We start from the raw sequence: 12,211 nt of genomic DNA on the forward strand, positions 1-12,211 counted from the left end.
TTCGTGTCAAGTTCTTCCTTTGGCTGGCCATGCAAGACCACTGCTGGGCTGCGGAACGACTCGCCCGCCACGACTTGCCTCATGGGGACGCATGTGTGCTATGCGATCAGGAATCCGAGTCCATGCACCACCTCCTTGTTGCTTGCTCGTTCTCCCGTCAGGTTTGGCATGAGATACTGGTGTGGGCTCGCATGGCCGTCGACCTACCAAGGCCGACAACCCCTTCCAAGCCTGGTGGCGCTCCTGTCTGGACCGCTCGCCGACCCCTGTGCGAAAAGGCTTATCCTCCATCATCATTCTCACGGAATGGTGGATTTGGAAACACCGCAATGCATGCATCTTCGATGGACCACCCCTTCGATCACTCTCATCTCTGACACCATCAAGGACGAGACGCGCCTATGGGCCAAGGCGGGCGCCAAAGGGCTGCACAACATCATCCCCGGCGCGTAGTTGCTAGTCTAGGCTTATAGGGCAGAGGAGACCCCTTGTTCTAGTTTGCTCCTACGCTTGTGCACCATGCCTTGTGCGTACATGGCCTTGTAAGCATTGCAACTCCTTGCTACATTATCCTTCTATCTATACAAAGATATGGAGCTTGCGTATTCGCGAAGAAATATCTATTTCTCTTTCTTCACATTAATTGCATTTGCCTAGGAATACACATATAGTTAGGCTCTTGGATAAGAGTCCACTCCCCTTAAAGCATCTTCACCCGCATGTACCTAATTCGGTCCCCCAACCGTCCCGGGACGCGGCCGGTCAGTGTGCGTCCACACCAGCTTTCGTCCTTATGTTCTCTCTCTAAAACAACTGCACCCCTCATTTTCAACCCTTAATTTCTCTCTCTAAATGCAACATTTCATCAAACATGTTGTGTGCACGCACACGAGTAGGGCATTGCTGTAGGTGGAGGCTGATTGCAGGTGAGCCGGAGGACACAGACTCACACGGGAGCTCAGCAGCCAGCTGCATGCACGCACGCGTATCAACAGCCTCGTGCACATCCACCCATACCAGAGCAAGCCAGCTAGCACCGCGCGTGCATGTATTTGTGCTACTATGCTACGTATGCGGCTAGCATGATGCCAGCACGCCGTGGTGGATGATGCGGCAGCAATGCCCAGCCCGCATGCCCGGTGGTCACCACCACGCGATGGCAGCTCGTGACACCTGCTGCGGCAGCATGAGCGCCTGCGCACCCGGCTGCTGCATGGCGACCCCGGCTAGTGGCGGGAGGTCCGCCTTCAGCGCGGCCCGGGCAAGTCATGGCTCCGGACCCAGCTCGCGATGGGAGCTCTGCCTCCAACACAACGCGGTGGGCGAGCTTTGGCACTAGCGCAGGCGTGCTCCAGCCCTGACTCGTGGCGGGCGAGCTCCTTCTGTGTCGTCAGTCCGGCCGTGTCCTATCAGCTCGACACATCTGCTAGAGGGGTGTCAATAAAGTAACCTTTATGTAATGTGCTGACACGCGTCCTGATGATCCTCCCTAAGTCGCCTGCCCGCTCGACACCTAATCTTGACAAGCCATCAGCTGGTCGATGAGGTGGAGTGGCAGAAAAGCGAGAAGGAGGGACTTCCCAGAAAGGAACTTGTCAGGGCTTGGCTTGCCGGTGCGGAGCTTGCCGACAATTGGAGTCTTGACCTTCAGTACTAACTTAGTACTTCTCGATGACCTGCCTCGAGGTCTACTTCATGGTCTTGTATACCAATGCCTTGAGTCTTGTTTGTAGTAGACCTCCAGCAAGCCTTGCCGTCGGGAAGGCTACAACTGCATGTGCACATGTTAGGGTACTAAGGCACCCATATCTTAGTGCACTGACAAGAGCCCCTGGGCCTGGACCACACACATGCGAGGCATCATTGGGTTAGGCCCAAACAGTGCACAGTCACGCGTGGTAGAGGATAATTCTTGTAATCTCTCTTTTACCATGCCACATGATGTGCATTAAATGTGGAACGTGGGGGAGGTGGACTGAAATGACCGTAGAGGTAGTGCGCTTGAAACAGTGCATCCACATCAGACGGTAAAGAGTCAGCCCCCACGCCTTCCCCATAAAAAGGAATCCGTGAGAGGCGCTGCTCATTTACCCCCTTTCGCTTCCAGTCTAGCAAGCCGCCTCATTCGTCTTCAACCTTGCACAAGAACATAGCATACTCCTCCTTCCAGGCCGCTCCACTGCGCTCTTCCTCAATCCCCTCCACACGCAATTGCCATGGCCGTGAAGAGAGCAAAGAAGGCGGTTGACCCAGAGGCAGAGAAGAAGAAGACCGAGAGGGAAGCACGGTGACGAGAGGACGCCATTGATACGTCCATTTTGCATCATGCTTTTATATCGATATTTATTGCATTATGGGTTGTTATTACACGTTATGTCACAATATTTATGCCTATTCTCTCTTATTTTACAAGGTTTACATGAAGAGGGAGAATGCCGACAGCTGGAATTCTGGGCTGGAAAAGGAGCAAATATTTGAGACCTATCCTGCACAACTCCAAAAGTCCTGAAACTCCACGGAAGTTATTTTTGGAATTAATAAAAAATACTGGGTGAAGAAAGTACCAGAGGGGGCATACACCCTGGCCATGAGGGTGGGGGCGCGCCCTACCCCCTGGGGGCGCCCCTGCCTCGTGGCCCCCCTGGCAGGCCTTCGGTGACCATCTTCTGCTATATGAAGTCTTTTACCCTGGGAAAAATCATAAGCAAGCTTTCGGGATGAGACACCGCCGCCACGAGGCGGAACCTTGGTGGAACTAATCTAGGGCTCCGACGGAGCTGTTCTGCCGGGGAAACTTCCCTTCGGGAGGGGGAAATCTTCACCATCGTCATCACCATTGATCCTCTCATTGGGAGGGGGTCAATCTTCATCAACATCTTCACCAGCACCATCTCCTCTCAAACCCTAGTTCATCTCTTGTATCCAATCTTTGTCCCAAAACCTTAGATTGGTACCTATGGGTTGCTAGTAGTGTTGATTACTCCTTGTAGTTGATGCTAGTTGGTTTACTCGATGGAAGATCATATGTTCGGATCCTATGTGCATATTAATACCCCTCTGATTATGAACATGAATATGATTTGTGAGTAGTTACGTTTGTTCCTGAGGACATGGGAGAAGTCTTCCTATAAGTAGTCATGTGAATTTGGTATTCGTTCGATATTTTGGTGAGATGTATGTTGTCTCTCCTCTAGTGGTGAAGGCATTGGGAAGTAATAAGTAGATGATAGGTTGCTAGAGTGACAGAAGCTTAAACCCTAGTTTATGCGTTGCTCTGTAAGGGGCTGATTTGGATCCATATGTTTCATGCCATGGTTAGGTTTACCTTAATATTTCTTTTGTAGTTGTGGGTGCTTGCAATAGGGGTTAATCATAAGTGGGATGTGTCGGTGTCAAAACCGGTGGATCTTGGGTAGGGGGTCCCGAGCTGTGCGTCTAAAGCTACTGGTAACAGGAGGCGGGGGACACAATGTTTACCTAGGTCCGGACCCTCTCTATGGAGGTAATACCCTACTTCCTGCTTGATTGATCTTGATGAATAAGAGTATTACAAGAGTTGATCTACCACGAGATCGTGTTGGCTAAACCCTAGAAGTCTAGCCTATGAGATTATGATTGTTGTGACCCTAACCCTAGAAGTATAAACCCTCCGGTTTATATAGACACCGAGGGGGACTAGGGTTGTACAAATTCGGTTACAGAGAAAGAAATCTACATATCCGAATCGCCAATATTGCCTTCCACGCAAAGGAGAGTGCCATCCTTACACGGGATGAAGTCTTCTATCTTGTATCTTCATAGTCCAACAGTCCGGCCAAAGTATATAGTCCGGCTGTCCGAGGACCCCTTAGTCCAGGACTCCCTCAGTAGCCCCTGAACTAGGCTTCAATGATGATGAGTCCGTCGCGCATATTGTCTTCGGCATTGCAAGGCGGGTTCCTTCTCTGAATACTCCAACATAGTCTTCCGAACATAGAAAATGTGTCCGGCTCTGCAAAACAAGTACCACACACAACCGTAGAGAGTATAATATTTCACGAGTCCAATCTGCTGACAACTTTTTGTAATGTGACATCACGCCACTGCCCAACCATTATTCGAACCGTTTTTTAGCTTGCTGCTCCGTATTTCGAGGTGCGGTTTCACTGGCACGTCTTGTCGAAGCAGAGATCATGTCCTTTTATCACGGGATTCTCATCAATACGGGCACGGGTAACCCAACCGTGTCATCTGCACGACGCTTGGGGAATAGGCGGATTTTAAGGCGTGCAGGGAGGCGCATAACTTTCACTGCCTTTATACAGGGATAAGGATTCATCCTTGTTCACCCATGCCTTCTCCTTCCTCTGGCCATCCATTCTCAAGCTCCAGTGCCAAGTTCTTGCCTTCTCCGCCCAAAAAAGCACTCCAACCATGTCCGGATCCGGGAGCTGGAGGCAAGTGGATGGCCTCTTCTGTCAAGAAGGAGGACATCAAGAAGCTCTGAGAGGTCGGGTACCTGAGAAAGGACATCGCTCATCGACTTCCAGCCAAGGGACAGATCGTCCCTACCCCGGAGCCCGAGGAAAGGGTGGTGTTTCTCACCCACTTCGTCCACGGGCTGGGATTCCCCCGACACCAGTTCGTCCACGGACTGATGTTTTACTATGGGCTAGACTTCCATGACTTGGTTCCCAACTCCATCCTCAACATCTCGGCATTTATTGTCATGGGCGAGGCCTTCCTCCGCATCCCACCTCACTTCGGCCTATGACTGAAGACTTTCAATGTGAAGCCAAAGGTGGTGAGCGGCCAAGAAGTGGAGTGCAGAGGCGCCATGGTGGGTAAAATGCCCAACGTCGTCTGGACCGAAGGCTCCTTTGTGGAGACTGTGAAGGGGTGCAATCGGGGTGGTTCTACATCACCAAGCCGCGCGGCACCAACTGGGCAGCAGCCCCCGAATTCCGATCCGGAGTACCAATGCGGCTCACCTCCTCGCAAGAGAAGGGCCTGGCATGGGGCTCTTCGGATGAGCTGATGGGGCTCTAGATGTGTGTCAAGAACATGATAAGCAAGAGAATCAAACTCGTCAACGTGGTCCAGGTTATGCTCTTCCACCGGATCCTTCCATGCCAGCGCCGGACTTCCAATTTGTGGGAGTTCGACCCGACCAAGCACCAGATGCTGCTGGAGCTCTTCGGCATGACGCACGAAGACGTGTGGAAGGTGCTCTTCAAGGTCAGCAAGGTACCACCGCCCATGATCGAGGACCGTGGGCTTAGCTCAAAACGCCGGGTTAATCCGGTAAGTTCTTTCATGTTTTCAAGGTTCATCCTTTACTGGCATATCTGAGGGAGGAATCTAAGCCTCCCTACCAATTTTTCAGGCCTGGGAAGAGATAGCGGAGCAGATTAACTGTCCGGCTCCGCTGCCCGAAGATCCAGAAACGCCTCTTCTGACGAAGATGTTGTTTCCGGTGCTTTATGAGGTGTCGAAGAAGAAGACCAAGAAGAAGGCCCCGGGGACCAGAGGTGGTCTCCGTTGCAAGGGTGCTTCAGACGTGATGTCCGAAGACGCCAAGACGCACTCCTCCACCGAAGACGATGAGGAGGAGGAGGAGGAGGAAATCCACCCCCCCCCCCTGCCGGGGGGAGAAAGAAGAGGAAGGCCTCCACCCATGGGGAGGCCGAGGCGTCAAAGAATTGAAAAACTTCCCTCCCGGACAACTCCGCAGTGGCCACCAACAGTGGTGGGGAGTGGGAGCCTAGGGTCAAGCCCCTAGCCAACTCGTAAGTGTCCGGACACAGTAATATATCCAACATTTTTGCTTTATTTTTTTAACGTGCTGGGTCATGCATTTGCAGCCTGGCCTAGTCCAACGTCGCGGTGTCCTCCTCTTCGGAGGGATCGTTGGGCCCGTCGGCGATGAACAGCGAGTCCCTTCCGACGGCCTCTTCCTCCAAGGCTGCGGACAACACCGAGGTGTTATCTCGAAGGATCCCCGACCAAGGAGAGGATCAGGAGGCCATCCCGGTGGTGCCGAAGGGTAAAACCTCGGTTGCCGAACACATGGGGGGACAGACCCCTGTGGACACCGATGATGGGGGCCGTATCCAATTCGGCCCCCAGCCGAACACAGCTCCGGATACCCAAGTGGCTCCGGATTCAGGCAGGCCACCTCTTTCGAAGGAGGGGGGCGAGCCAACTCCACCGATGACCTCTGTCCATCTAGAGGCACCAGATAGATTACTGGAAGCGCTGCAAGGCGCTTCCGTTGTGGAAGAACACCGTACTCTTATGAGTGCTGTGATTGAGAAGGTTTAGTCCGCCAAAAGCGGACTGACCGAGGCCTGTACTAGCCTTCTAACAGGCTTTGAGGTAAGTAATGTAACTGTAAAAGAATATCACAATGTAGACAGTAGCCCCTAATGCTCTGTTCAGTGTTTGCAAAGAAAAGCCGAACAGAGGATCAAAATAATTTTCGCAGGAGTCTAACATAATATGTCTATGTGAATAAGCAGGCATCGCTGTTAGCTTCTGCCGCTCATACCGCGGAGGTCTCCGGACTGAAGCAGAACCTGGAGCGGGTCGGGCAAGAGCTCGGCTTCTTGAAGAAGCAGCTGGAGGAAAGCAAAGGTATGTATTTAACCTGTGCGTATATTTTAGGAAGGATAAATGGTTCGTGCTGACTAAAGTGTCATGAACTTTATTAGGGGCCACGACCGAGGTGGCGGCCCTCAAGAAGGCGTTAGCCGAGGCCGAGGACAAAGCGGCCAAGGAACTCGCCACGCGCGAAAAGCAAGAGCCCGGGTCAGCGAGGTCTAGCAAGAGCTCCAGGACGCCGTCAATAAGTACGAGTCCTTGGAGCGTGATTTGGAGATTCAAGAGTCCAAACTTGCCAAGGCCCGCCAGAGCACTCAAGACGCCCGAGCCGAAGCCCAGGGTGCCCTCCAGGAGATCCAGGCGGCCAAGAAAATTACAGTGGGTAAGGCTTTCATTATGCAAAGCAGATATGTGAAGGAAACATTCGTGTTACTTACCTGGGTTTGGAGCTCTCCAGGGGGTGTTTACGGATCTGCCATGCAACATATCAGATGTTGCAGAATTTTATCGAGCCGAAGAAGGGAGCTCTACGGAGAAGCTATTCTGGTCTCAATACCTTAGACCAGAACTTCTGGTGCCCTTTAGCGACCAGCTGAAATAGCTGGTCGAGCTGCATAAGGCCGAACTAGCCATGAAGGACTTAATAGTCCGGCTATGCCCTGCCGAGCCCATGCCCAGCAGCTACTTCGGACTCGCCAAGTGGCTTGTGAGTGCCTGCCCGTGGCTTGAAGCCATCAAGCGGTTGGTATGTATCGAAGGCGCGCGGATGGCCTTTTCCCGCGCCAAGTGCACTAGGCGAAGATGGATGCCAAGAAGCTGCTGACCGAGGGGCGGCCTGAGGGCAAAGAGCACCGCCGACCCGAGATGTATTTTGACAGTGTCCTAGAGGGATCCCGCCTTGTGGCAGAGCAATGTGCCAAGGATATCATATTCCCGTGAAAATATTCATGTTATGTTGTCCTGTAATGTGAAACAAGATCTTTATGCAATATAATGCTTGTTTGTTTTAAATTTTTACCTCCTGTGTGACCGTTTATGAAATCTGAGAGTTGGCCAGCCGTTGGCTTCTGCCCCCACGTAGATAGTACGTGGGTGTTTGGGATAAATATAAACACTCTTTACTCCAACTTTTGGTCCTTAAAGTAGGTGTTTAACGCAATGAACAAGGCAATCAGACTATACGGCTTTATCACCCTCACTTAGCCATAGGAGTTTGACAATGAAAATTTTGGCGAAGCCCCTGGTATTCGGAAGATCGAAGTTGGGGCGCTATACACGGCTAATCGGATAAAAACCGATTCCTCACATAAAGAGGAAAAATGTCTAAGGATTTGAAAACCTCTTGAATAGCTGACCAGCTCTCGCCGCATCATGACAATCAGTTTTCGGCTTTCTCTATTGAGGTGCTCGTCCGGAAGAACCGGGACACAATCGCAGTAGTTCTCCCTTTACTACCCTAGCCGATATAGCGGAACGTAAGGTAGTAAGCACAGGAGCCGGGCAACCCAACTATTGACAAAAGACATGGTTCGGAGCCGATGCATATAATGCTATAAGTTCGGGGTGCCGAACTATACTGTAAAAGTGTTAGGACTTTATTGCCGTATTGCGGGGCGCGATGAAGCCCCTGGCGAAGTAATGCGTACCAGAGTGTACGGGTGCAATTGATAAAAAATACAAGGACAAGGAAAAAAATCAAGTAATAAGCACACACTGCAAGTTATTTTCCATTGTAATTTGATTAATACGTCGAGGCGTACTCGATAAGCAAGTAAGGCTATTTAACATGCCATGACCAAGAGCGAGCTGCGTGTGGGTATGTAAAACATGTATAGTGATCGTTAGCAGAGACCACCTAGGGATTCCCTTTGTATGTCAAAGCTCCTTGCATCGTTGGTGTATCCATCCCGTGATGGGTCCGATTATCAGGTTATCAGAAAAAGCCTCAAGAAGAGAAAAACCTGAAATGAAAAAGAAAAGTGAAGGTGTGCGGACCCAGGGGCGGTTGAGCCGCATTATGGTTCATGGTCTAGCTATGCCTCCGACCGTGCCCATGGTATTTTGAGTGCGTAGTTATGTACGCGCGGCACCAATGTCACCACTTGATCGGGTCTGGGATGGAGGCCGGATTGCGAGTCAAGCTCTAGACGAGCTGGACCGTCCTGCCGCAGAGTAGTACGGACTCGCTTGACGGTGTCTGGGGGCTTTACTGCCGAATTGAGGTTCTGGCTAAAAAGGCTACTCTGTGCTTCTGCTACAAGGGCTACGATGTGCTCCTCGGTACGGAGGGAGCGCTCCATATTTCCGTTGACTGTTATGACACCGCGTGGTCCGGGCATCTTGAGCTTGAGGTAGGCATAGTGCGGCACCACATTGAATTTAGCGAATGCGGTTCGTCCAAGTAGTGCAGGATAACCACTACGGAAAGGGACGATATCGAAGATTAACTCTTCGGTTCGGAAATTATCCGGGGATCCGAAGACCACTTCCAGTGTGATTGAGCCCGACAACAGGCCTCTACACCTGGTATGACACCTTTAAAGGTGGTTTTTGTGGGCTTGATCCTTGATGAATCGATACCCATTTTGCGCACTGTGTCCTGATAAAGCAGGTTCAGGCTGCTGCCACCATCCATGAGGACTCGCGTAAGGTGGAATCCATCAATAATTGGGTCAAGGACTAGTGCAGCTGAGCCACCATGACGGATGCTAGTCGGATGGTCCCTGTGATCGAAGGTGATCGGACAAGAGGACCATGGGTTGAACTTTGGGGCGACTGGCTCCATTGCGTAGACGTCCCTGGGTGCGCGCTTGCGCTCCCTCTTGGGGATATGGGTGGCGTATATCATGTTCACCGTTTTGACTTGGGGGAGAAATTTCTTCTGTCCCCCTGTGTTCGGTCGGGGTTCCTCGTCATCGTCAGCGCTTTGCGACCCTTTCTCCTTATTCTCGACTTTTAACTTGCCGGCCTGTTTGAAGACCCAACATTCCTTGTTGGTATGATTGGCTGGTTTGTCAGGAGTGCCATGTATTTGGCATGGTCGATCGAGTATGCGGTCCAGACTGGACGGCCCCAGATTGTTCCTTTTAAATGGCTTGTTCTGCTGACCGGACTTAGAGCCACTGAATCCGGCGTTGACTGTCGTGTGTTCGGTACTATCACCGTTGTTTCAACGCTTATGTCTATTGCGTCGGGGCTTGCCATTGCTGTTTCTGGCTTCAGAAGTGCCAAGGTCGCTTGTATTGTTGTTGCTACGGGCTAGCCAGTTGTCTTCGCCCGCACAGAAGCGGGTCATGAGTGCCGTAAGGGCTGACATGGACTTCGGTTTTTCCTACCGAGGTGTTTGGCCAACCATTCGTCGCGGATGCTGTGCTTAAAGGCTGCTAGGGCTTCGGCGTCCGGATAGTCGACGATCTGGTTCTTTTTAGTTAGGAACCGAGTCCAGAATTTCCTGGCTGACTCTCCGGCCTGTTGGATTATATGACTTAGGTAATCGACATCCGGAGGTCGGACATATGTGCCTTGGAAGTTGTCGAGGAAGGCACCCTCCAATTCCTCCCAGCTGCGAATGGAGTTTTCGGGCAGGCTGTTTAACCAGTACCTAGCTGGTCCCTTGAGTTTGAGTGGGAGGTATTTGATGGCGTGAAGATCATCGCCGCGGGCCATATGAATGTGGATAAGAAAATCGTCAATCCACACCGCGGGGTCTGTTGTGCCATCATATGATTCTATGTTTACAGGTTTAAACCCTTCTAGGAAATCATGTCCCATTACTTCGTTAGTGAAGCAAAGGGGGTGTGTGGCGCCTCTATATCGGGCCAAGTCGTGACGTAGCTCGGATGGAGCTCGTCTGCGGTTTTCAGCCCGGACGTGGTTATGTTTGTCACGTTCAGCGAGATGGCCGTCATCGTGCGTCGAGGCATGCCCCCGTGATCCGTAGATCGATCTTGTCTGACCTGCTCTGTTTTCCAAATCATGCCGTAGGTCATGTGTATATCCCCGGGCTATTGTATTTCTGTTAGTTCGGCAAGGCAGTGCGGGCTGGTGTTCGGCTCGAGGTGTCACTTTATCCCGCCAATGTGGTGGTTGGTCAGCCGCATTGTACCTTGGTAGGATGGGCTCCAGCACCTCATCATCGAACTGTGGTAGCAGTTTGTGCTTCGGGTAGCTTTTGGTTGGGCACTCGAGGCTATATTCCTTGGCTGCCAGGACTTCAGTCCATCTTTCATTGAGCAGATCTTGATCAGCTTGAAGCTGTTGCTGCTTCTTTTTCAGGCTTCTTGCAGTGGCAATGAGCTGACGCTTAAAGCGTTCCTGTTCAGCGGGCTCTTCAGGCACGATGAAATCTTCGTCACCGAGGCTAACCTTGTCTTCAGATAGCGGAAGGTAGTTGCTATCCTTCGAGTCTTTGTTCATTGCCCGTTCACCAGGGCTGACTCGCCCATCATCCCGTTCCTCCTGTATGGAGGTCGGCTCAATGGGCTCTTCATTGTTTTCGCCACCGTCCGGAGTGTTATCCTCTTCTGTGACGGTATTGCTGTTTTTACTACGGCGTGGCTTAGAGCGGCGTCGCTGATGTCGGCGCTTCGGCTGTATCCCAGGAGGTTTATCCTCGACTGGATTTTCAACGTCGCCGTTATTTTCTTGGGTGTATCCACCTTGTATATGTCGTATGAGGAGGTGGTTGTCCAACGCCCTGTAGGCCGTGTTTCTTGCTCCTCTCCGGCATCATCGTCCATACCGTCGATGTCTTCGGAATCATAATCAAGCATGTCAGTTAAGTCATCGACAGTGGCTACAAAGTGGGTGGTGGGTGGGAAATGAAGTTTTGAGTCGTCCGCTTCCCATTCGAACCGGACATATTTCGGCCGAAAATCCCCTGATAGGGAGAGGGATTTCAATGAATTTGACACGTCGCCAAAAGGCGAGTGCTGGAAGATGTCCGCGGAGCTGAACTCCAAGACCGGCGCCCAATCAGGTTCTATGGATGCGGATGCCTGCGGTCCGGAACCCATGTCCGGAGATGAGTCCGGGGTTCTGCTAACACCAACCTAACCTGATGTTGGGTCTATGTGCGGCTCGATCGCCGCTGAGTTTGCGGCATCCGCGGCGGGGTTGAGCTTCCCGTCTTCGGACGCAACAGTCCACTCCGGCTCTAGGGCCAGGGCAGTCACATGCGCTATCTCCTGTATGCGGCCAGATGACAGATATAGGTCGTGTTCTTCGTAGTGGCCGAGGACGACCATCATGGGTTCGAATCCACCGAAGATCAGGTCTCCGCAGATATTGGCCACAAAATTCAGGCTTCCAAATCTAACCTGATGGCCAGGGGCGTAGCTATCGATCTGCTCTAGATGGCCACATGAGTTGGCCCGCAGTGCGAAACCGCCGAATACGAAGATCTATCCAGGAAGGAAGGTTTCCCCCTGGACTGCATTGTTATAGATGATTAATGGAGCCATCAAGCCTATCTTCGACGACGCAGCGGAACTCTCAATGAAATCACCAATGTCGGTGTCAAAACTGGCGGATCTCGGGTAGGGGGTCCCGAACTGTGCATCTAAGGCTAATGGTAAAAGGAGGCGGGTGACACAATGTTTACCCATGTTCGGGCCCTCTCTATGGAGGT

This window comes from Triticum aestivum, chromosome 4B (genome assembly GCF_018294505.1).
Source record: "Triticum aestivum cultivar Chinese Spring chromosome 4B, IWGSC CS RefSeq v2.1, whole genome shotgun sequence".
NCBI classification, from domain to species: Eukaryota; Viridiplantae; Streptophyta; class Magnoliopsida; order Poales; family Poaceae; genus Triticum; species Triticum aestivum.